Source organism: Rousettus aegyptiacus, unplaced genomic scaffold (genome assembly GCF_014176215.1).
Source record: "Rousettus aegyptiacus isolate mRouAeg1 unplaced genomic scaffold, mRouAeg1.p scaffold_m13_p_13, whole genome shotgun sequence".
Taxonomy (NCBI): domain Eukaryota; kingdom Metazoa; phylum Chordata; class Mammalia; order Chiroptera; family Pteropodidae; genus Rousettus; species Rousettus aegyptiacus.
The window spans coordinates 73,143,862-73,166,980 of NW_023416288.1; positions in this window are offsets into that span (position 1 = coordinate 73,143,862).

Here is a 23,119-nt window from a genome sequence, read left to right on the forward strand (position 1 = left end):
AAAAATGCTTTTAGCCTTTCCGCATTGAGTTTGGAGTTAGCTGTAGGTTTGTCATATATGGCCTTTATTATGTTGAGGTATATTCCCTCTATTTACACTGTGCTGAGAGTTTTTATCATAAGCAGATGCTAGATTTTTCTCAAATGCTTTTTTTGCATCTATTGACATGATCATATGTTTTTTTTAAAAATCTTTTGTTCACTAATGTGATGTAGCACATTAATTGATTTGCGGGTATTGAACCAACCTCGTGTCCCAGGAATAAATACAACTTGATCATGGTGTATGATATTTGTAATGTGTTGCTGAATTCAGTTTGCTAATATTTCGTTGAGTATTTTTGCATCAATGTTTGTAAGAGATATCAGACTATAGTTTTCTTTTAATGTAATGTTTAGCCTGGTTTTGGAATCAAGGTAACGGTGGCCTCATAAAAGAAGTTAGGGAGCCTTCCCTCTTCTTGAATTTTTTGAAATAGTTTAAAAAGAATAGGTGATAACTCTTCTTTGAATGTTTGGTAAAATTCACCTATGAAACCATCTGGTCCAGGACTTTTGTTTTTGGGAAGATTTTTGATTACCAATTTGATTTCATTGGTGTTAATTGGTTAGTTCAGATTTTCTGTTTCTTCTTGACTCAGTCTTGGGACATTGTATATTTCTAGGAATGTGTCTATTTCTTTCAGTTGTCCAATTTGTTGGTGTATAATTGCTCATAGTATTTTCTTATGATTCATTGTATTTCCGTGGAGTCTTGGCTATTTCTCCTCTTTCATTTCTAATTTTATGGATTTGAGATCTCTCTCTTTTTTCTTTGATGAGTCTGGCTAAGGATCTGTCATTTTTGTTCATCCTTTCAAAGAACCATTTCCTGGTTTCATGAATCTTTTGTATTGTATTTCTAGACTTTTTCATTTATTTTTGCTCTGATCTTTTTTATTTCCTTTCTTCTATTCATTTTGGGCTTTGCTATTCTTTTTCTAGTTCTTTTAATTGTTAAGTTAGATTGTTTATATGAGTTTTTTTTTTGTTACTTGAGGTAAGCCTGTATTGCTATGACTTTCTATCATAGGACTCTTTTTGCTGTGTCCCATACATTTTGAGTCGTGTTTTCAATTTCATTTGTTTCTAGATATCTTTCGATTTCTTCCTTGATTTCATTAATAATACATTCATTGTTTAGTAGCATAATAATCTGCCTCCATGTGTTTGTGTATTTTCCACTTTTTTTTCTTGTAGTTGATTTCTAATTTCATACTATTGTGATCAGAGAAGACGGTTGATATGATTTCAATTCTTCTTAAATTTATCGAGAATTGATTTGTGTCCTAACGTGTGGTCTATCTTTGAAAATGTTCCATGTGCACTTGAGAAGAATGTATATTTTGCTGTTTTGGGGTAAAGTGCTCTGAAAATATCTATTAAGTCCATCTGTTCTAGTGTATCTTTTAGTCCCATCGTTTCCTTGTTGATTCTCTGCCTGGAAGATCTGTCCATTGGTGTCAATGGGGTGTTGAAGTCTCTTACTATGAGTATATTACTGTTAATCTCTCCTTTTATGTCAGTCAATAATTGCTTTTTTGTATATAGGTGCTCCTATGTTGGATGTGTATATGTTTACTAAGGTTATGTTCTCTTGATTTATCGATCCCTTTATTATTATGTAATGTCCTTTTTTTATCTCTTATTATAGCCTTTGTTTTAAAGTCTATTTTATCTGATATAAGTATTGCTACCCAGCTTTTTTTTCATTTCCGTTTGCATGAAATACATTTTTCTATCCCTTGACTTTCAGTCTGTGAGTGTCAGTTGATCTGAAGTGGGTCTCTTGTAGACAGCATATGCATGGGTCTTATTTTCTTATCCAATACAGTTACCCTATGTCTTTTGATTGGAGCATTTAATCTGTTTACGTTTAAAGTGATTACTGATAGGCACATTGTTACTGTCATTTTATTATTCATATTCGTTATTTCTATTTTCTTTTTCACCCCTTCTCTTTTTATAGAAGACCCTTTAAAATTTCTTGTAATGTTGGCTTGTTGGTGATGAATTCCTTAAGCTTTTTTCTGTCATGGAAGTTCTTTATCTCACCTTCCACTTTAATCGAAAGCCTTGGTGGGTAGAGTATTCGTGGTTGTAGATTCTTGTTTTTCATAACTTTGAATATTTCTTGCCATTCCCTTCTGGCCTGCATAATTTCCATTGAAAAGTCAGCAGACATTCTCATGGGGTTACCTTGTAAGTAACCAGCTTCCTTCATCTTGCTGCTTTTTAGGTTCTCTTTGTCTTTGACCTTTGGCATTTTAATTATGACATGTCTTGGTGTAGGTCTGTTTGAATTCCTCTTATTTGGCACTCTTTGTGCTTCCTGAACTTGTATGTAATTCCTATGCCAGGTTAGGGAAGTTTTCTGTCATTATTTCTTCAAATAGAGTCTCAATCCCTTGTTCTCTCTTTTCCTCTTCAGGTACTCCTATGATCTGGATATTTTTACACTTCATGTTGTCTCAGAGGTATCAAACTATCCTCATTTTTTAAAACTCTTTTTTTTCTTTTTGTTGTTCTGATTGTGTGTATTCAGCTACCTTGTCTTCCAATTTGCTGATTCGATCTTCTGTTTCATCCAATCTCCTATTGAATCCTTCTAGTGTATTCTTCACTTTCATTATCATACTCCTCATTTCTGTCTGGTTCTTTTTTACGGTTTCTATGTCCTTTTTTATATATTCATCCATTCTCCCCATAAGTTCATTGGGCATCCTTATAATCATTATTTTGAACTCTGACTTTGGTAGGTTGCTTACCTCCATTTCATTTAGCTTATTTTCTGGAATTTTCTCTTGTTTCATTTGTGGCATGTTTTTTTTGTTTTGTTTTGTTTTCTCATTTTCTTAGCCTTTCTGTGTTCTTTTCAATGTGTTAGGAATATTTACTTCGTCTCTCAGCCTTGGCCAGATGGCCTAACGTGGAAGATGTCCTGTATGGTTCAGTGGTGCACTCTCCTTGATCCCTTGTGCAGATTGTGTGCTATTTTCTGTTGTCACCACACTCTTATTGTTGTTAGTAGTTCAGTGGGTGGGATTAATGTTCAGGCTGACTAATTGTAGGAACTAACTGCACTCTCAGGATAAGAGTTGTTGTGTGGGGGCTGACTCCACTGAAGATTTGTCCTAGCAGGCTTTGTGCACTTGTTGCAACCACCCTTTGTGTGTATCACTACTGGAACCAGTCAGGAGTTGTGATCTGGTTCCAGCCTTCGGATGCATTGGTTTTGTGGCCCCTTGGGAGGGGCTCCCCCTTAGGCCAAGGTCAGCCACTGCTTTTGGTTGGTGAGGGCTACTTGATGAGAACTACAAAGTGATCCGCTGATGGTTATTGCCTATGCTGGATCTATAGGTAAGTGGAAGAGACAGTGCTGTATGCAGCTCGCAGTTATCCCCCATCCCTGACCTATAGCAGTTTAGCAGAGGGACCAGTGCTCCTCAAGTTTTGATACTTCCTATAAGCTGCCTGTAAGTCTCTGAAACTGGATGAGCCTCTGGGTAATATGTGTGTTGAGTGGCGCAAGGATCCTGGGAGTCTCCTGGGTCTAGTGAGTAAATTTCCCCCTGCCACTGAAGTATCAGTTTAAGTGCCCATGCTGTCTCTGTGGCTTCCGGTACAAGTTCCCGCTCGTAGCAAGGTCAACTACTGTCCACCCTAAGCCTAAATGCGCTACCCCAGCGCAGGGGCTGCCCATCAATGTGTAGCACGAAATTTGTGTACTCGATGGGAATTAAGGGCCATCAGGCCAATACAGAATCCTGTAATCCCCTTAAGAGACTGTAACTCTTATAGGCAGCAGTAGTTTGTCCACAATTGTTTTCTTCGAAATGCTCTCACTGCACTAGCCAAGGTCTGTTGCCTACACTAACTGCTCAACCCCAGAGCCAAGCAGGGCACAAGAGGCTGCTTGTCAGTGGGCTGCAGGCGCTTTTTGGCTTTAGAGAAGTGGGATCTCAAGGCGATAAGGTCCATTTGGCCAATACAGTCTCAGTTTTGCTGCAACTTCTGTGTCTGGGCATTCCCGCTGTAGACCTATATTACAGTGAGACCAGCTGCCATCAGGAGTGTTCCCCCAGACTCCTGTGCTCCCCAGAAGTAATATTGCAACTCTTGCAGGCAGCATAAGTCTGCCGGTCATTGATTTCTGTGCAGTGACCACTCTGCGCCAGCCAAAGTTTGTTGCTTATGTGAGTTAGGCGATCAGGGGAGGGGAAGGACAGACAGGGCTGTGTCAGTTCACTGTTAATGAGCCACCTGGGGCAATTCGTGGGTAGGGTGGGGCAGGGTCTCAGAGAGAATGGCAGTCAAATCAATACAGCCTGTTTTGCTGCAAAATTGGTAACTATTGTGAGTTTCTGCAGAAGACCGAGATCACAGCAAGATCAGCTACTGTCTGAGCCTGGTCCACAAGTCCCCGATATCTGCCCACGTTCATGTTGACAGCAATGATCTGCCAAACCTTACTGATGAAATGCAGCTCACAGCACCGATTGCCCTCTGGGAATGGAAATGTAACTTACAGGGCTGGCTGCTTTTGCTGGGATTGGAAAGGTCACTCACAGCGCTGGCTGCTTCCTTGTGAATACTTGGTCCTGAATCACTTGGAACTGAGCTTGGCAGCAAGCCAATAACACCTGCCCCAGGCAGACTGAAGGTTGGGTGGGGCAGGGTCTCAGAGACACAATTGCAGTCAAATCAATACACCTTCAATCTTGCCGCAAATTTGGTAACTTGTGAATTCCTGCAGATGACCTAGATAATAGCAAGACCAGCTGCTGTCTGGTACTGGCCCACCTGTCCCCGATATCTGCCCAAGTTCATGTTGGCAGCAGTGATCTGCCTGACTCTATCTCTGAAATGGGGCTCACAGTGCTAGCAGCTGTTGCTGAGATTAGAAACACTGCTCACAACAATGGCCAACCTGCTGTGAAAACTTCACTCTGAATCACTGAGATCAGGGCTTGGCAGCCAACCAGGAATAACTCTTCCCAGCAGTCTGCAGGTTAGGTGGGGTGGGCTGCTCCCCTTGGTGCTTCCTACTGACTCTATGGGAGAGGTCTGCACAATCAAGTTGACTTGGTCTGTAGGTTGCCCTGTAGCGGGGCTGGACTAAGGCACAATGGTAGCTGCCCTTCCAGTCCTCGTTCTGATTCCAGTTAACGGAAACTTTTCAGAATGAATCCCGTGCAAGCCTCCCACCCACCACCAGTGTCCCAAGTAAGTATCCACAGGTCAGAAAGCCTTTGCACGGATCCTTCAAAGGGATGTCTAGGGTATCAGTCACCTACCATCTCACCCAGACGGCTGGAATCCCCTCCAGTTTCTACAGAGTTATTGGAATCTCTTTTTCCCTGGGCTGGGACCCTGTGCTAGAGAGCCCCCAAATGGAACCAGGACCTCCCTCTCCTTCAGGAGAGCCTTTGCAGCCTTGTGCTCCCTCCCAGTGATCCTTCGCCACCTGCAGGGTGCGGGCCCAGCCCCGATTAGGGACTTTGCCCCTGCTACTGGCTTCAGTGTGGCTCCTTTATATGATCAGATGTAGGTGTTATGATCAGCTGGACTTCAGGCGATTCTCTACATTGATTATTTTATAATTTGGTTATAATTTCAATGCGGTCCTGGGAGGAGACGAACCCTGCTTTTACCTAGTTTTCCATCTTCCCCTTCCCTCTCCAATGGGATTTTAATAGAGATTGCATTGAATCTGTAGATCACATTGGGTAGTGTGGACATTTTAAAAATATTGTCTTCCAATTCATGAACAGGGATGTCTTTCCAATTGTTTACATCTTCTTTAATTGTAATTTTTAGTGTACAAGTTTTTTACTTCTTTAGTTGTTTGTTTATAAGTATTTTATTCTTTTTGGTGCTATTATAAATTTGATTCTTTTCCCAGTATCCTTTTCAGATAGTTTATTTTTAGTATATAGAGACACAACTAATTTTTTATGTTGATTTTTATCCTTCAACTTTACTGAATTCATTCATTAGTTCCAAATGTTTTGTGTGTGTACGTGTGTGTCTGTACATGCGTACGTGCATGTGGCCTTTAGATTTTTCTATATATAAAATCATATGATATGCAAATAGGAACAATCTTATTTCTTTCTTTTCAATTTGGATGCATTCTTTTTTCTTTTCCTTACCTAATTGCCCTGGCTAGAGCTTCCAGGATTATAATGAATAAAAGTAGCAAAAATAAGAATGCTCACCTTGTTTCTGATTTTTGAGGCAAAGCTTTTAGTCTTATGTCTTAAAATTGGATAGAGTGAGTCTTCTCGATCTCTTTTTATTTTAATTGTTCTACTTCCTTGCTTTTCCTGTAAATGTTACAATGATAGTTTCTATATCTATAAAAAGTTATACTTAAATTTTTATAGGAATGATGTTAAGCCTGTGTACCAGTTTGGGGAGAAACAATTACATTTAAAAACCTACTCTGTCCATAACACTCTACAAGATCCTATAAGGTTACATAATCATGATGTGCCTTTATTTTTATAATAAACTCAAAGTTTAATTGGTGCAATGATACACCAAAATAAAAAGACAAAAAAACAAGATAGGAATTTAATTAATAATGGTCCAGAATATGTCAAGATTCATGGTTAAGTTCCAGGTACTTGACAAAGAAAATTAAGAGTTCTCTTAGTTTAGCTTCTCTGTGTTTTCACTGCTTTCTCTTTTTTCCAAGAACACGTTAGATTTTCTCTATCTCAGGGTATTTGTATTTGTCACTCCTTGAAAAATTTTAGTTGTTGCATGGCTCTTTTTGCATTAGTTCTCAGTTCGAATGCCACCTCTTCAATGAGTTTTTCCCTGAACACCCAATCTAAGTAACCCTGCTGATCAACATACATGAATCTATTTCATTTCTCTTAAAGCACTTGTCACAAGCTTTTTAAAAATAGTAGTGATTTTTTTTTCAGATATATTTCCTCAGGCAAGGAAAACAAATGAAAAAATAAACAAAGGTGACTACATCAAACTGAAAAGTTTTCGCACAGCAAAGAAAGCCATCAACAAAACAAAAGAAAACTTGCTGAATGGGAGAAGATATTTGCCTATGATACATGTGATAAGGGGTAAATATTCAAAATATATAAAGAACTTATACAACTCAATTAAAAAAAACTCAATCCGATTAAGAAATGAGCAGAGAATCTGAACAGATATTTCTTCAAACAGGAAATACAGATGGCCAATAGACATATGGGAAGATGCTCAAGGTTACTAATCATTAGAGAAATGCAAATTAAAACCACAATGCAATATCAGCTCACACCTGCCAGAACGGCTAAATCAAAACAACAACAACAAAACAAAACAAAACAAAACAAAAAACAAGCGTTGATGAAGATGTAGAGAAAAGCAAACACTTGTATACTGTCAGTAGGATTGCAAATTGGCATAGCCACTATGGAAAACAGTCTGGAGATTCCTCAAATATTAAAAAATGGATTTACCTTTTGATTCAGCAATTGCATTTCTGGGTATTTATCCAAAGATAACCCAAAAACTAATTTGTAAAGATATTTACCCTCTATATTTATGGCAGTGCTACTCACAATAGCCAAGATATGGAAGCAACCTAACTGCCCATCAACAGAAGTCTGGATAAAGGAATTATGGTTCATATATGCAATGGAATATTACTCAGCCATAAAAAAGGAATCCTACCATTTGCAACAATACGGATGGACTTAGAAGTTATTATGCTGTGCAAAATAAGTCAGACAGAGAAAGGTAAATAGCATTTGATTTAAATTATATGCGTAATCTAAGGAACAAAAGGAAGAAACCAAATGAAAATAGACTCACAAATACAGAGGGCAATCTGTTGACTGCCAGAGGGAAGAGAGGTTAGGGTGCTGGGAGAAAGAGGTGAATGGTTGAAGAAGTACAAATAAGTAGTTGAGAGACGGTCATGGAGATAGAGTGTACGACATCAGGAATGTAGTCAGCAGTAATGTAATGGTTATATGTAGAGCCAGATGGATGATAGAGTAATCAATGGGGATTGTTTCATAAACTATAAACATGTCTAATCAATGTACTGTATACCGAAACTAATAATAAACTAAAATAAAATGCATAAAAATAGTAGTAGGATGTTTACTATTCTCCAAAATCACTCGATAGAACATGGTCTTTTGAAAGCAGAGATTATGTGAGTCTTGTTCACTAGTGTCTCCTCTCTGCCTAGCACAGGGCCTGATACAGAGTAGGTGCATCATTCTTGTTGAATGAATGAATGAGTACTGTTTGTTTAGGCAGATAAGATAAAAGGTAATTCAAAGAGACTATGGCTAAATCAAAAGCCAGAAAACAGAAGCAAAGCTGTGAGCTCCAATGATCAAAGCAGTGTAAGAAAGAAAGAAAATTTTTAATGGGAATTTAATGTTTGATTGTGGAGGGCTTTGAATCTCTAGACTAGGTGATTTTTCTTTTGCTTGGAGGTAACAGGAATGCTTTCAAGAAGGTTATAATAATGGTATACTAGTTTATGAAATTTAAGAGGAACAATACAGTAAATTAAGGTGCAGGTAGGGAGCTCAAGTAGAAGCAGGATACCAATTGGGAATAATAACTGTGATCTTACTGCTGTAAGATGAGAAGACCCAGAAGGTGGGAGTGTCAGTCATCGTAGAAAGAAGGCTCAGGTTGGAGAAAGCTTGAAAAGTTTAGTCTACTTCAGATGGGCCTGTTTAACATTCTCATCAGTTAAAAACAATAGTACTGATAAATGTGAGAGATAATTTGCTGATCCTTTAGTGTTGTCTTTCTTTTATTTTTGTTTGCAAATATGTTTCTTCTGTTGAGGTACTTTTACAGGTAAAATCATTCCACTTGACTGTTAATGAGCTTCATTCCTTCCAGCTTAGTTGTACACATTTTCATGTTAGTAAAATAGTTTCCCCATTATAGAATTGGAGAGATTATTTGTTGAATTGATCTAGAAAAGAAAATTTATTTAAAATAGAAGCAAATCATGTGAACTTTATTTACTTCTAAGCATTCTTCCGTGTCATATTGAGAATGTTTTGTACATTTAGTCTTTATTCTATTTTGGTACATCATTTGATTTAAAATGAGAAATAATGCTCTCTGGGATCCCTGATCTTCTGTCCCAGAAGGTTTTGTGGTTCATTGTTCATTTTGTTCAATTTGTACTCCTGCAGTTGTCTATGGCAGTCTTATAAAGTGGGGTCAGCCCAAGATAGCAACAAAGGACTTTTCTTGCAAAGGGCTCTCTTAGCTCATCTGTTTTACTCACGCCCCAAACAAAAATTTCAAAACCATCTACTGGCATCAGGATTTCTAGGCCAGTCTTTTTGCTCTGAATAATTGCCGTGATTTTCAAGGACTGTTCTTTATTCTTTTCAATCAGTTCTTAAACCTGGCGGAATACTGCTCTTTAATACTGACAACCAAGAAGCAGTTGCTGTAGGAAAACCAACCAGTCCTGACCTCTCTACTTACCAGGTTTCACTTACAGTTCATTTCAGAGTGCAACAATTAGAAGAAACAAAAAGGGGCTTTGTTTTGTTTTTCCAGACTCATTTCAAGGAACACTATATGTAGCCTGCCTACATGGTTGTTTGGTTAAAGAAAATGTTTCTACTCATATTACTGCCACATTGTAATGGAAAATAGCTCTAGATGCCAAACCCACCAAGAATGTTAACATCACCAAAGAAGACCTCTGCACTTGACTACTGTACTTTTCTTCTTACTTCCAGTATTTCAGCCACAAGTTATAAATTATAGCATGCTCTGGAAGTAGAACTAAAGCAGTCAAGTCCAATTTATCCCAACTCTATGCTGATAGACAACAACATGCTTTCTGAAACATAAGGTAAATAGTTTTATGTGGGCATGAAGCAAGTAGAATCTGGCTTGTTGACCTTTGCACTAAGGTTTTCTCTGTAGAGCACTTATGATGGTTATTAAAGTTGACTTGGAAGATTACAAAGACCAGCAGAGACACTGTAGCTTCTAGGCCTGTTTTGACATCTCTTACTAGCAATTCTTATAAAGTCACATTAGAAATATTATTACTTGTACATACTATTGTTAGTTAAATTACAGTATACCTCTCACTCAATTTCATATTAGAGAAAATTGAGAAATTCTGACAGACAAGAAAATTATTATGTAAGGACTTGCATGGTACAAACTAATTCAATAAATGAATGATTCATCTTCAGTGTGCATGAAAGACACCATATTATTAGTATATAAATAACAGAAATGAATTGTCTTATATCTATATATGACTTTATCTGGATATGTAGCCCCTGAGATCAAATTTATGAATTCATGGATATAATATAATTATAAAATATTTATTATTGTTTCACTGTAACAAAAGTGTAGAAATTACCTGCATAGTCAAAGTTTAAGGTAAAACCCTAGTTCAATAAGAGGATTTTGGCTTATCCTTTTGGAGGGATTTACAGTATTCACAGGTGGTATAATTCATATTTGCATCCAATGACAATGCTTTTTCTGTATATATTTCTAACTGTCAACAGAATGTCCTGAAGCAATGGCATCCCAATTCTATAGCTATCTTCTATTCTTTTATAATACCCAAGGGTCTAATTTTCCATCAGCAAAGCATGAAATCATGTAAGATTGCCACATAACCAGCATGTGCAAACAAGTGGTACTTTTGCTGCACATAAAAATGTTTTATAAAATAACAGATAAATTAAAATCTTATTGTTCAAGTAAAAAGCTTGGAAATCAAGAACTTATATAAAAACTTAGAATTTTCTGTACAGATCTGACAGTATCATATAATTCAACTAAATTTGTTCACCACCTTACATGTTAATATGTGTGATCATATCATTTTTCTTTGATTTACAGTGGAACTGTTTTATATCAGGAATGTTTTATGGTTACAGATAACAGGCACGTTAACTTCATTAAGATCAGTATTTAACAATTATTAAATTAACAAAGTGATGACTGGAGGATATGACTTGTATTCAACTACATTAGCTTTAGTGCTCATTCAATAGTATGTAGTTAAAGGACATAGAAACCAAGTGTTCATCTTTATTTATTCATATTTTGGGTATGTGGGATAAGCAGGCAAAGTAAACATGAATCCTCAAAAATGACATTATAAAATATACTAAATGATGCATTCAAGATTCCTCTTCCCTCTCTGGAACATATCTAAGTTTGACACTGTTTGAAATTATCAATTCAATGATGCCTTAAAAGGGTTAGCTTTAGTGTATATTTAAAATACATTCAAGACATATGTCTCTTCTGCCGCAAGAACTACAGAAAGCTCAGTTAAACATCACTGAGGTGACTGAAACTGCTTAAATTATCATTCTCTATATGCATCTCATATTTCTACAACTTCGGGGTATTTTTAAACATTTTCTACATAATGTACAATTTACTTAGCACGTGGCATTTATATGTCTAGCTGTAAAATAACTTGTTGTAATTTAAGCAAACATGTTTTAAATAAAAGGTAGCTAAGGCTTCTAATCTCTGGTGTATTGAGTGCAATGAAAGCTTCCATAAAAATGGATTTCCCAGGCATTCAAAGGCCATAAGGCTCCCCTTAAGAAATATAATAATCTATAAATTACTCTCATGCATTTCAATAAATCCGACTGACCAGTGTCACCAATGATGTGATGCCATCGACAAAATAAACTGAAAACAGAGGGCAGAAAAGAAACTTGCATCTATTTTTTTTTCTACAAAACCCTTTTTGCAGCAATGTTTTCAACTTCTTTTTTAAAAAATTAGATTTATTGAGTTATAATTCACATACTACATATACTTTACAGACACAATTTGGTAAGTTTTACATGGGCATACTTTGGTAAAACCATTATCACCATCAAGATGATAAATACATTCATCATTCACCAAAATTTCCTCTTGCCCTTTTCCTTATAATTCTTGTCTCCCACTCCTTTCTGCAACTTCAACCATGTCCCCAGAGGTAGAGAAGCAAATTATTTTCTAAGCATGCCTCTTAGATGCATAACTAAAATTCTTTTCACAAATATCTACTTTCTGTCACTAGGTGTGACTTTAAAATTTTTAGAATTCTATGTTAATAAAATCTCGTAGTATGTACTTTTTCTTTGGTCTGGATTTTTTTTCACTTTGCATAATAATTCTGAGATATATTTACATTGTGGTATATACTTTTTATTGTTGTGTAATATGCCACTTTATGTGTGTACCAGTTTTTCTATCTATTTACCTATTTTCGGACATTTGGGTTATTTTAAGTTTGGGGCTGTTAAATTAAGCTGCTATGTCCATTAATGTATAACTCTTTGTATAGACATATGCTTTAATTATCTTTGTATAATTGCTTAAACATAGAATAGATGAATCATATGGTAGTTGTGTTGAACTGTTTAAGAAACTGCCAAGTTATTTTCCAAAGCAGTTGAGACATTTTATCTTTCCTTCTAGGAGTGTGTGAAGAATTCACTTTTCTACAACCTCACTTGATATGGTCAGCTTTTTGATTATTCCATTTCTTACTATATGCAGTAGCTAGCTGGCATCATCCTAGCCACTGAGCGGTAACCCAAGAGAAAGTAGTCATCCTCAGTCCAGAGTTGCTGTTGCCATAATCCTCACCACATAAATAAAATCCTCATCCAACCCTTAAATAAGCACTAGAATATAAAGGGCTGCAAATTCATTTGTTTTTTAAATATCAGAATTAGGCTTGTCCAAGGAAAAGAAAATGAGATTATTCCCTATAGAGAAAGCAAGCCTTCGAAGATTGTAAAACTTTTCTTCCACAATGTCTAGGAATTCATCCTACCATGTTTTCCTATAGCCAGATTTTCTCGAAGCCATTGCTCTTAATTTTTTCTTGATTTTTTTTCCCTTGAAAAGAATTCTTTGTCCAGAAAATGATTGATAATCATAAATGGACATGTTTTAAAATCCATTTTTAGTGTCTGTTATATGTAAAGTTGTCTCAAGATTTTAGATAATGCCAAATAAATTGCAGTAAAGGTACCTTTTGTTGGGAAAAATATGTATACTCAGCATTGCTAACTCAGCCCTGGATAATTTGGTATAAACACTATATGATATAGGCATTTTATCATTAATTGATGAAATAGTTAAAATATCAATTGGTCAAAATGTTAATTTAGGAAATATTATAACCTCAAACACCAAAGATAAAACTTTACATATTTTTAGTAATGCTTTCTCATCATTTATTACTGCCCTACTTTTTTTATACATGGAGAAAAGTGTCAAGGAGAAAATATGCTCAGGAATGATTATAAAATCATAGATTTTAAAGCTGTCAAGAATTTTAAGTTATTCTAAAAAGGGCAGAACATTTCATGAATAGGATAAGACTGACATCCTTGATAATATCCAAGAAAATTTCCTTCATGAATTTTGAGATAATTCCATCAAAGAGTTAGATAAAGAAAATAAATAATAAACCAATAGAATAAAAATATCAGCTTAAACTATGGTAGAAACTACGCAAGCATCATGAAAAGGATCAAACCTACATACTGGCTTCTAAATTTAGGCATCTCAAATATGTCAAACCCAATTTCAAAAGAGTATATCCTAAAGATATTTATAGTATATAAATGCAACATTTCAGTAGACAAGGTTGTAGCCATCTCATTTCATTGTGTGTGTGTATGTGTGTATGTGTGTGTGTGTGTGTGTGTAATTCTATTAGTCAGCAAAGGTAAATCCAAAAAAAATTTTGAAGCAAATTAATCCTAAGAACAAAATTACTTCAATATGGATAACAATAAAAATGAAATAAAAAATACTGAGGAAGGCAGAAAGAATTAAAAGTGATAATGAAGCAGTAAGAAAAACATAAACTCCAATCAAATTTATTAAAAAGAATTTAAATTAGTGAATCTAATTATCTAATTCTTGGTCTCTACGTAATAGTACTTTCATGAATTCCAAAATTCTCTTCATGTCAGAGAAGCATAAAATAAGAAACTACCTTCTTGTAGCCTAATGGAGGAGAAAGGTCATCAAAGACACTAGGTAAACAACATCCTGTTAGGAACTAAGTCCAGCATCAGAAGTGACATGCCACCATTTCACTTGGAGAAAGGAGGGAAAAGTAATCAGTTCCTTCTGAGTGCCCCTTTAGCTCTATATCTGCAGTGCAACACCTGCCAATATGTTTAAGATTAAGAGGAGTTGGTGACCACACAAAAAGTATTAGACTTCTGAACATCCAAGAGCACAATTTCCATGTAGGAGACAGGATTGCTGCAGGGTCATCATAAGAAATCCTCAAATCCATGTGTACACCAAGATCTTTGTGTAGCTGAATATACAAAAATATAACTTCAATCCTTGGAAAAGGACACTCCGGTCTCAGAAAGATCAGGAGCCCTGACCACTTTATGTTTACTTTGTTTATCCACACACAATAATGGAAAGAATATTACACTACAGGCCCTGTATAGACTCTGGGAAAAAAGGTCAAGTGGACATAATCCTTGCCCACTGGAAACTCTAGTCTGCTCTGGCCGACTGTCAAGCCCCTGAGCAAAATGTCTCTGCTAGTGAATCCTGTAATTTAAGAATTAAAATCTCAGCATAATTTACTCCTTTCTCTATTTCTTCTCTATATAAAAGTCAAAGACAGAAGCATCCTTCCCCAGATACATAAATTCTGTTTCTTGTAACTGAAGAAGAGTGATCTAATAGTTGTATTAAATAAATTAGTCCAACAGTCCTTATAAAGCTTGCTATTAACAAGAACAGGGACAAATCTTTGTGGTAATTGTTATTTTTGTTTTTACACAGCATCTTATGCTACATAATTGTTACTTTACAGAAAATATGATTTGAACTGCAAAAGATTGTTTCTGTAACATGAACTTTGTTACACGGAAGTACACTGACACAATGCTAAGTAATAGTATTGTTTTCACATTCCAGATATGGTGTTTTGACAAGTGAGAACCAATTTTATTTTCATAAACTCCAATATAAGAAATTCTAAAGTGATCCTCAGTAACTTCTCTAACTCTAACCTAGACAGGAAATTTCTGGCTAACCTCAACTCCTCATGTTTCAGTTAAGCCTTCTTACTTCTGACCATATGTCCTTCAAAAAGCAAATCATTCTTCATAATTTATTGTGTCCTTAAAAACAATATTTATTGTGGCTGCAAAAAATGAAATAATATTTACTGGGTTTCATGCCAAATGCAATAATGACTAGTATCTCACTACAATACTGAATAACATGAGATTATCTTAGAATTCAAGTATATTCCTTTACTGGTTGAGTATTTCAATTTCAGAGAAAGGGGATTTAGCCTTCTCATAATAAAAAAAAAAAAAATAGAACCTAGTGCATGGGTAGCTTCTATAATTTCTAGAAGACATTTCCAAAATTCTGTGTATAATGTTAGGATTACAAAATGGAAACTTAATACTTTATATTTGTGAATTTGATATTAACTGTAATAAAAAGGGTTCACTTTCACCCTATAGAGTCAAAAAGAATATTGGAAAATTCATTTTTTTAAACCACCTCATAAATTTGTAGAGATTAGCAAAACAACCAGGGTCCTAAAGTTCAAAGAATTTACTCCAAAAATAATTTAAATGACTTAAAAATAAATTCTTTCAAATAATTTGCAGTGGAGATGATTCTGGTAAAAAAAAAATTCACATTAACTATGTGAATTGTTGTTTTTGGAAAACAAGAGGAATATTATCATGCAAGTTCAAGTAATTCCCAGGAAAACTGTTTTGCTCATATAGCTATCATTTTAAAGCTACCTTAATGAGTGCTGTGCAAAGTTGATTGTTATCGTCATTCCCAGGAAGGAGTCTGACATTTTATCAATATCACAGCATTTTCAAGGAACATAGGAAATAGCAGTGTGTCATTTCCAAGGACTTTCATTAAAACAGAGAATTAAAATGACGATTAACACATTAACAACACATAAGCAGATGATCATATTGGATTTCGTCTGGTCAAACGACTATGAATTTTTATAAACTGTAGATTCAAAGTAGATGTATACATATCTTCATAATTTACTGTTTTAGAGACGTTATACACTTTTTCTCCTAATATTCTAAAATCTTGTGGGAGGGTTTTTATTATATGCAAATTAGCAGCATTTGATTAGTTCCTGAGGCAGCTTCACCTGGGTTTTGAGAAGAATAGCAATGGGAAGTGAGAAAGAATATTTCATCACTGAAGTATGTTTTCCCTTGGGGGACACCATCATTTGATTTTGACATTTATTTGTCCTGTGCTATAAAGGACAAAACTACAATTACACTTTTTCTACTGTGTAGTGGGCACAGTGTCAGAAAAAATTAAAATCAAAGATAGTATGTTTGCACACAAAACAAGCTCTAAACCAAACTTATTAAATAAATCCCCAGTTAAAATCATAGTGCATTAAAAATATTATTTGACTAATACACAATGTTGAGTGTATACAGAAAACATCCAGGAGAACTCAATCTGGAGAAACAGGACTACATCTATTACAGGGTGTTGTCTTGTCTTTTGTAAACAAAGAAAGAAAGAAACAAACAAAAACACATTGAGGACTCAATTGCTAAGTTCCTGTTTGTCTTATCCCATTTTTAAAATCCTAAAACAAAAGTGTTTCCTGACAGTTACTTTGGTCACTATAATAACAAATCTTTGCCAGAATATAATTTATTGCATTTAAATGTTTTGCAATATATTTTAAATTTAAAATCTGATACATATCCCTTTCTTCTGTAATAAAATAATTTACATCACATGAATAGTTGCATTCACCTTTTCACAACTGGACTTTATCATATTAAAAACAGTTTAAAATATATTTTATTTACCCATTTCTCAAAATTCAAATATCTTAGCAGATGATTACACTGAGCAAGAAATACAAGAAAAGAGAATGAAAGTAGACATACAGCTATAACTGCTCTGAAGGACGAAGTTAGTACTTATTCCCTAATTATTCTTATGTCTAGCAATTATAAACAATTCAATTCAGAGCCAAGAAATTAAAATTTTCCTGGAAATATTTTAAAATGTATTTTCACCAAATTTGTGTTTCTTACTAGTGCATCTCTTTAACCAAAGAAAATAGTCACAAAGTACATTATTCTTTAGATAGCCAAATAAAACAAAAATTACCCAGACCTCAAACATTTAGAGCCGATGCATTTCGGTAAGGTTCAAGAAAAATAATCTTTTTCTTTTATATTTTTTATGTCCTCATTGTGTATTTTTCTAAACAGTATAATCTAAATATAATTATGTACCGGACACATGAAAAAATGACTATGATGCCAGTATTGTCAAAGAGAAAACTGTGAAAAAGGAGCATGTGCTAGTAGTAAAAACTAAGATGTGATAACAACCCTCTCTAATTAAGGCAATCTTGAGTCATGAATGATGTAGCTTTATGAATTATTAAGGATGGTCCCAGTAATTTAACCAAAAATAATCCTCTTACTATATTCCCAAAAGCCAATGATTCTAATAATTTGAAGCTTTGAAATCTTTCCTTTACTTTGAAGGGAAACGAGATTAAATTACATTTTAAAAGGCCAAATGTTGAACCATAAACTCTTTTCTCTATCCCTAAAAGTATCTCTTGTTTAGTTTAAATTGGAAATATGTGTAACAAAATTAAAAATCATTAATATAATTTAAAAAAAAATTAGGTAATGAATTAAACAGAAAGCCAGAAAAGTATTATTTTCTTCATTTGATTTTTCCCCCTTCTGATGAAGTAAGCCACTCAATCACACGTTTTCTGAAATGACTCTGAAGAGAAAAACCTACTGAAGAATTAAAGAATAACTGGTCTAGATCTTTATAAATCAAATTATAAATGGGTGATCAAAGCTTTTTTAGGTCAATTCATATAGTCCAAATATAACTACTACACAATCGCTGATCTACCACAGAGCAAGTCTTCTTTTTGCTACAAAAGCTTTGTGTTTTGTTGTTTTTAGGATGATTAGGATGATTTGGTTCATTTTCTAGGTTTAATAGGCTTAGAAATTGACTTCTGCTAATGAGGAAAAAGTATAAGCAATGTTACAAGGATCAAATGAAATTACAAATATAACAAAGTTTTATGGAGAGGTAAATACAATATCAATGTAAAAGATTGTTTTTATTATAAATTTAAGAGATCTAAAAAATGTTAAGGAGAGGTTGGATGTCAAGCAGGAACAAAATTCATGCCACAGAGGCTAGTAAATATGCATAATTTGAACTTTATCTCCCCTATCAGGCTGTAAACTCTTGTGAACTGAGAAACATCTCAGACTCCGCATAGTGTTTTAGAGCACGCACTGCATTGATAACCAATCCATGACCCAGGGCCACTCAGAACTCTTCAGAATATCATGCTTATGAGACCCCCAAAACAAGTTTACAGAAGAAACAGCAGTCATTAAAAATTGTATTGATGGTAGGCCTGAATCCTAGTAATATCTTATCCCTTGGAAAAGTGAGAAATATGATGATGTAGGGAAATACATGTATGTACTGCACTGTAACAAACTAGCATGATGAGTAAAAGGAAGTGAATCTAGCATTAATATCTTAAGAAAAATATGATTTGGGGCTTTCTCTATATATTGCCTTTCCTAATGAGGGCATTTTATCTTTGAGTAGATTTGCCTCAGTTGACATGGTAGGCATTCACTAAATTCTGACTGAAGAGGACTGATCAAGCACACAAATGCCCTTTATTCCTATACTAGGTGCTATTTAATGTGTTTATTTAAGAGTCAGACATTTTCCTTAAGGAAATCATGCACATTCCGTACTAATCCTGGTTCTAACCCAGGTTAGGCCTGGTAATGTGGCTCAGAACTGCAGAGGGAAAAGCCTCTGCAGCTGTGTGAACACAAAGTGGATGCCTGTCCCCACAGAATACACACCACTGCACCAACCACAGGAGCATCCAACTATATCTGAGTTAGAAGATCTGTACCTAAGTCAGATACAATTCCTAATTATAGCTCTAGAATATCAAATATACGATCTGCATACCCAACTAAAGACTTAAGGAAAGAATTAGAAGTATGTTCCATTAAAAGTAATAGCCTACTGAGAGCAAAGTAAATTATTTTCAAATAACTTGCTGTTTCAAAAAATCAAAAGCCCATTGACTTTTCAAGAAAATTATTCTCTCGTTAATTTACAAATAGTTTCTCAAGTTCACCTATTTCATTCACTAGTTCCACTAAGACATCAATTGTAACACAAATATGTTATCCAGGTAATTAAAAATTGGGGTAATGACAGAATATTCTCTTCGTGTTAAACGAAAGCACAGAAATTAAAGAGTCTTTTCTTCTATATTTTTTGAGATACATTATATACTCAAGCATGTACAGAAAAATGAAGAGAATTGGTTAATCAGTTTAAAACATCAAACATGAATGGCTCTCCCTTCCTTTTTAAGTCTTAGGTAATAAGACAGTCAAAAACTATCATGTATTTATTTGCTCTGAATGGCATAATGATTAAAAGATCGAAACAATGTTAGATATTGCAAATGAGGATTTCCTAAAATAAAAGAGAAAAATGTGGTATATGTCTTTTAAATATTTGTTGAGCTCCAGTAATATGATAGGCATTGTGAAGCATTTAAATACCCTCGGTTTCTTAAACACTTCTTTTTTGTTAACAGAGCTGACTAACTCCTGCAGCTTTGAAAAATAATTTAAAGGCCATAAATTTTACAAATCCGAAACAAGAAGCATGTATTAGTTCTTCAAAGCATATTGATATATTTTTTAACTGAGGATTTTAGCTTTCATGTGATAAAAGTTTTAGTGATTTCCTTACCATGTCTTATTAAGGCTTAAGTTCTTCATTTACATATTTGATGTCTCTCAGGAGACAGACAAGCTTCAAGTTAATTATCTATGTAGCTGTAAGAACTCTTGTTTCCTGGTTAAGAACTCTCCAAAAGAAAACTAATAGTTATTAAATGTTAAACTGAGTTACCAAAATTAATCAGGGTACACAATGAGAGACACTAAAATACACTTAAATTTAATAAAAATCTCAACTTTCTGCAAAAAATATGCAATATAAATCGATTAAATCTTTTAAAGTAATTTTTAGAGAAAATAGCCAGAAGAAACCAAACAGCTAAAACTTCTGCTCCAGAAAGTGATTAAGCACAGCTGGAGGCTGGAAGAAATTATTGTGAAATTCTGGAGATTCACTGAACTCAGATTTGTAATAGAGTTTTAACTAAAGAAAGAAATTCTAGTGTCTTCTCCGCTAAATGTGTGGTTGCATATATGTTTGCATGCATACATATTTATGTGTATATATTATACATATATTTATATGTATAATATATACATATATATGATATATTGTCCATAGATTAATATGATTTATTTTATATAATGACAAAGCAATATATGTGAAGAGAAATTATAATCTTTGAATCTGAAAGTCTACTAAAAATCAGTTTCATGAAATGATAACAAGAAAGAAGGGCAAGCATAAGACAGACTTCAGTTGCAGTTGGGAAATTGGAACCACAGCTATCAGGTGAGTTAATTAATCTGGGTATCGTTCAGTAAATGAAAGTGTGCCATCTATTTCACAAGGGCCCATTGTGTCTTGCATGTGAAACAAATTTACCCTGTTTGATTAAGGATTACTGATTGCCTCCAATTTATTATATGTATTCTATAATTAAGTCACAATGAGTTCGAATGAAATGGGGATGGCCTACTCCACAAAGAAGACAACAAGCTCATTCTAGGAAGACCTTGGGGGTCATTCAAGAAGCAATTAAATGTTCTCCAGGGTGCATTAAAAGGAAAAGAGCCTGGTGGGTTGAACTGTCTTTTCTTATATGCCAGCCTTCTCAATATTCTACTGCTTTTTATGGAGACAAATGAAACCATGTCATAAAATAATGCAATACATGATCAGCAAGGAAAACACTGCTATCTACTTCTATATTAGAGAAAATATAGGCAAGAAAGTAATCTATACCACACAGAAGGTAGAGAGGTGCATGAGCCAAAATAATATGCTATGTCAGAATCCATTTAAAGGGGAGTCTAAACAAATCAATGGCCTCTGGAACAATGTACATGATCTTTGAAAATCATACTCTTTTTTTAATATATATATATATATATATATATATATATATATATATATATATACAAGTAAGAAATACCTAGGATAAATGCTTTCAGGCAAGTGAAATGAAAAGGACCAAGATCAACATCTGTTGATCAAGTAAGGATGCTCCCCGTTCTGTGTGAGACCATACTGCTTTCATAATAGTGTACTAACCAAAATGGTCTAAAGCTTGCCTGAACTTCAGCCAGGTTTCCTCTGGACCATGATTCCTGACCTTTGTTTCTTAGAGCGTTTGCTTAAGACAAGCTTGTATCCACAGATACCTTTTCCCATATTTTTATAAATGCTCTTAAAACTGAGCACTATAAAAGAAAAATTGTGCAGGACACTTGTTAAAAATGACAGGAAAGAATTTATTAAAATTAATGCATTATTATATTTCTGGGACAAAATTTATATCCCAAAGGGTCAGAGGGAGAGTATTTACAATTGCAAGGGTTTTTTGTTTGTTTTGATTTTGTTTGTTTATTTGTTTGTTTTAAGCAAATGTTCTAAGAAACAAAGGTCTGGGATCATGGTCAAGGGGAAACCTGGCTAAAGTTCAGACAAGCTTTAGACCATCTTGGTTGGTGCACTATTATGAAAGCAATATGTTCTCACACAGAACGGGGACCATCCCTTTTATAAATTCATCTTTTTGGGAAACATGTGCCCTAAAGTATGCCAGTCTGCAAACTTAATATGAAAATTTAGATTGCTGTAGCAATGAAAACATAATTATATTAGTTTTTACATATAAAAAACTTAATTTTGTTTACACATAAATCAAATCATGAAAATCGTATCAGCCAATATTTTACCCTGAAATTATTCACAAAGACTTCTCTATTTTCATTATAGAGCCAGAATGAGACATTTGTTATAAAGCCATATATTATAATGGAAAAAGTAAATTGCAAAAGGAATCTGAAGAACTCAGCCCAAATCTCAACCACATATGTCATTTTTTCTATAGCCTTGGGTAGATTATTTACCCTCTGAACTTTATTTTCCTTACCTTTAAAGAACAAGAGAACCTGCTCTGCCTACTTCACTGTGATTAGAGAATGCTTACCCTCTCCCCCCCCCTCAAAAAAAAAAAACATGTAAAATGTGTAATAAAATGTGATACCAGAGAGAAAAGCAGAGGTTACATCACAAAAGCCCTAAAAGCTACATTTAGGAGTTTTTTTTTCCTTAAACCTAAAAACAATAGGAAACCATGGAAGAATTTTTAAACAGGAAAAAGGCATGATATAATTTTTATTTGCAACATATAATAGGCAATACCAGAGAAAACCAGGGTAGGTTCTGGGGGCAGATCCAAGTGTGGTAGGTATTAGAGCTTAGACAATTTGAAACATTTCTATAAGACAAACAAACAAACAACAAAAAAAGAAAACCACAACATTCTGAGACCAGGGCATTTGCAAAGACCTGTGGAAATTCAGAACCTGAAAGCTAAAGCTTCATTAACTCAGTAATACATTTGCCTTTAAAAAGGCTGCTGAAATACCAATAAGGATTTGATAATGGTAAACTGATCTAGAATAATTAAAGTGGAGATAAGGAGACTGGTCAGATTTAAGAGATAATTAAGGGGGCAGAATCAGTAGGACATGATGCACAATTTCTTCAAGGGTAAGTGAGGATGCCTCTATTTCTAGCAGAGATGACTCAGACTTGTAATTGCCAAGATTAGCCTCAGGCAGGAGGGAACACCTCTTGTTTTATAATGGGAAGGAAAGAGTCTTGAGTGTAATTGTATAGTGAGGATTTTGTTGTCAAGTTGAAGGGTTCCCACATTCAAGATGAATCTGATATGAAGGGAATTGTAGTATAAGAGGGTACCGAGTCCGAAAAGAGGGAGAAGGCAGAAATGCCAGTGCTGCAAAGAA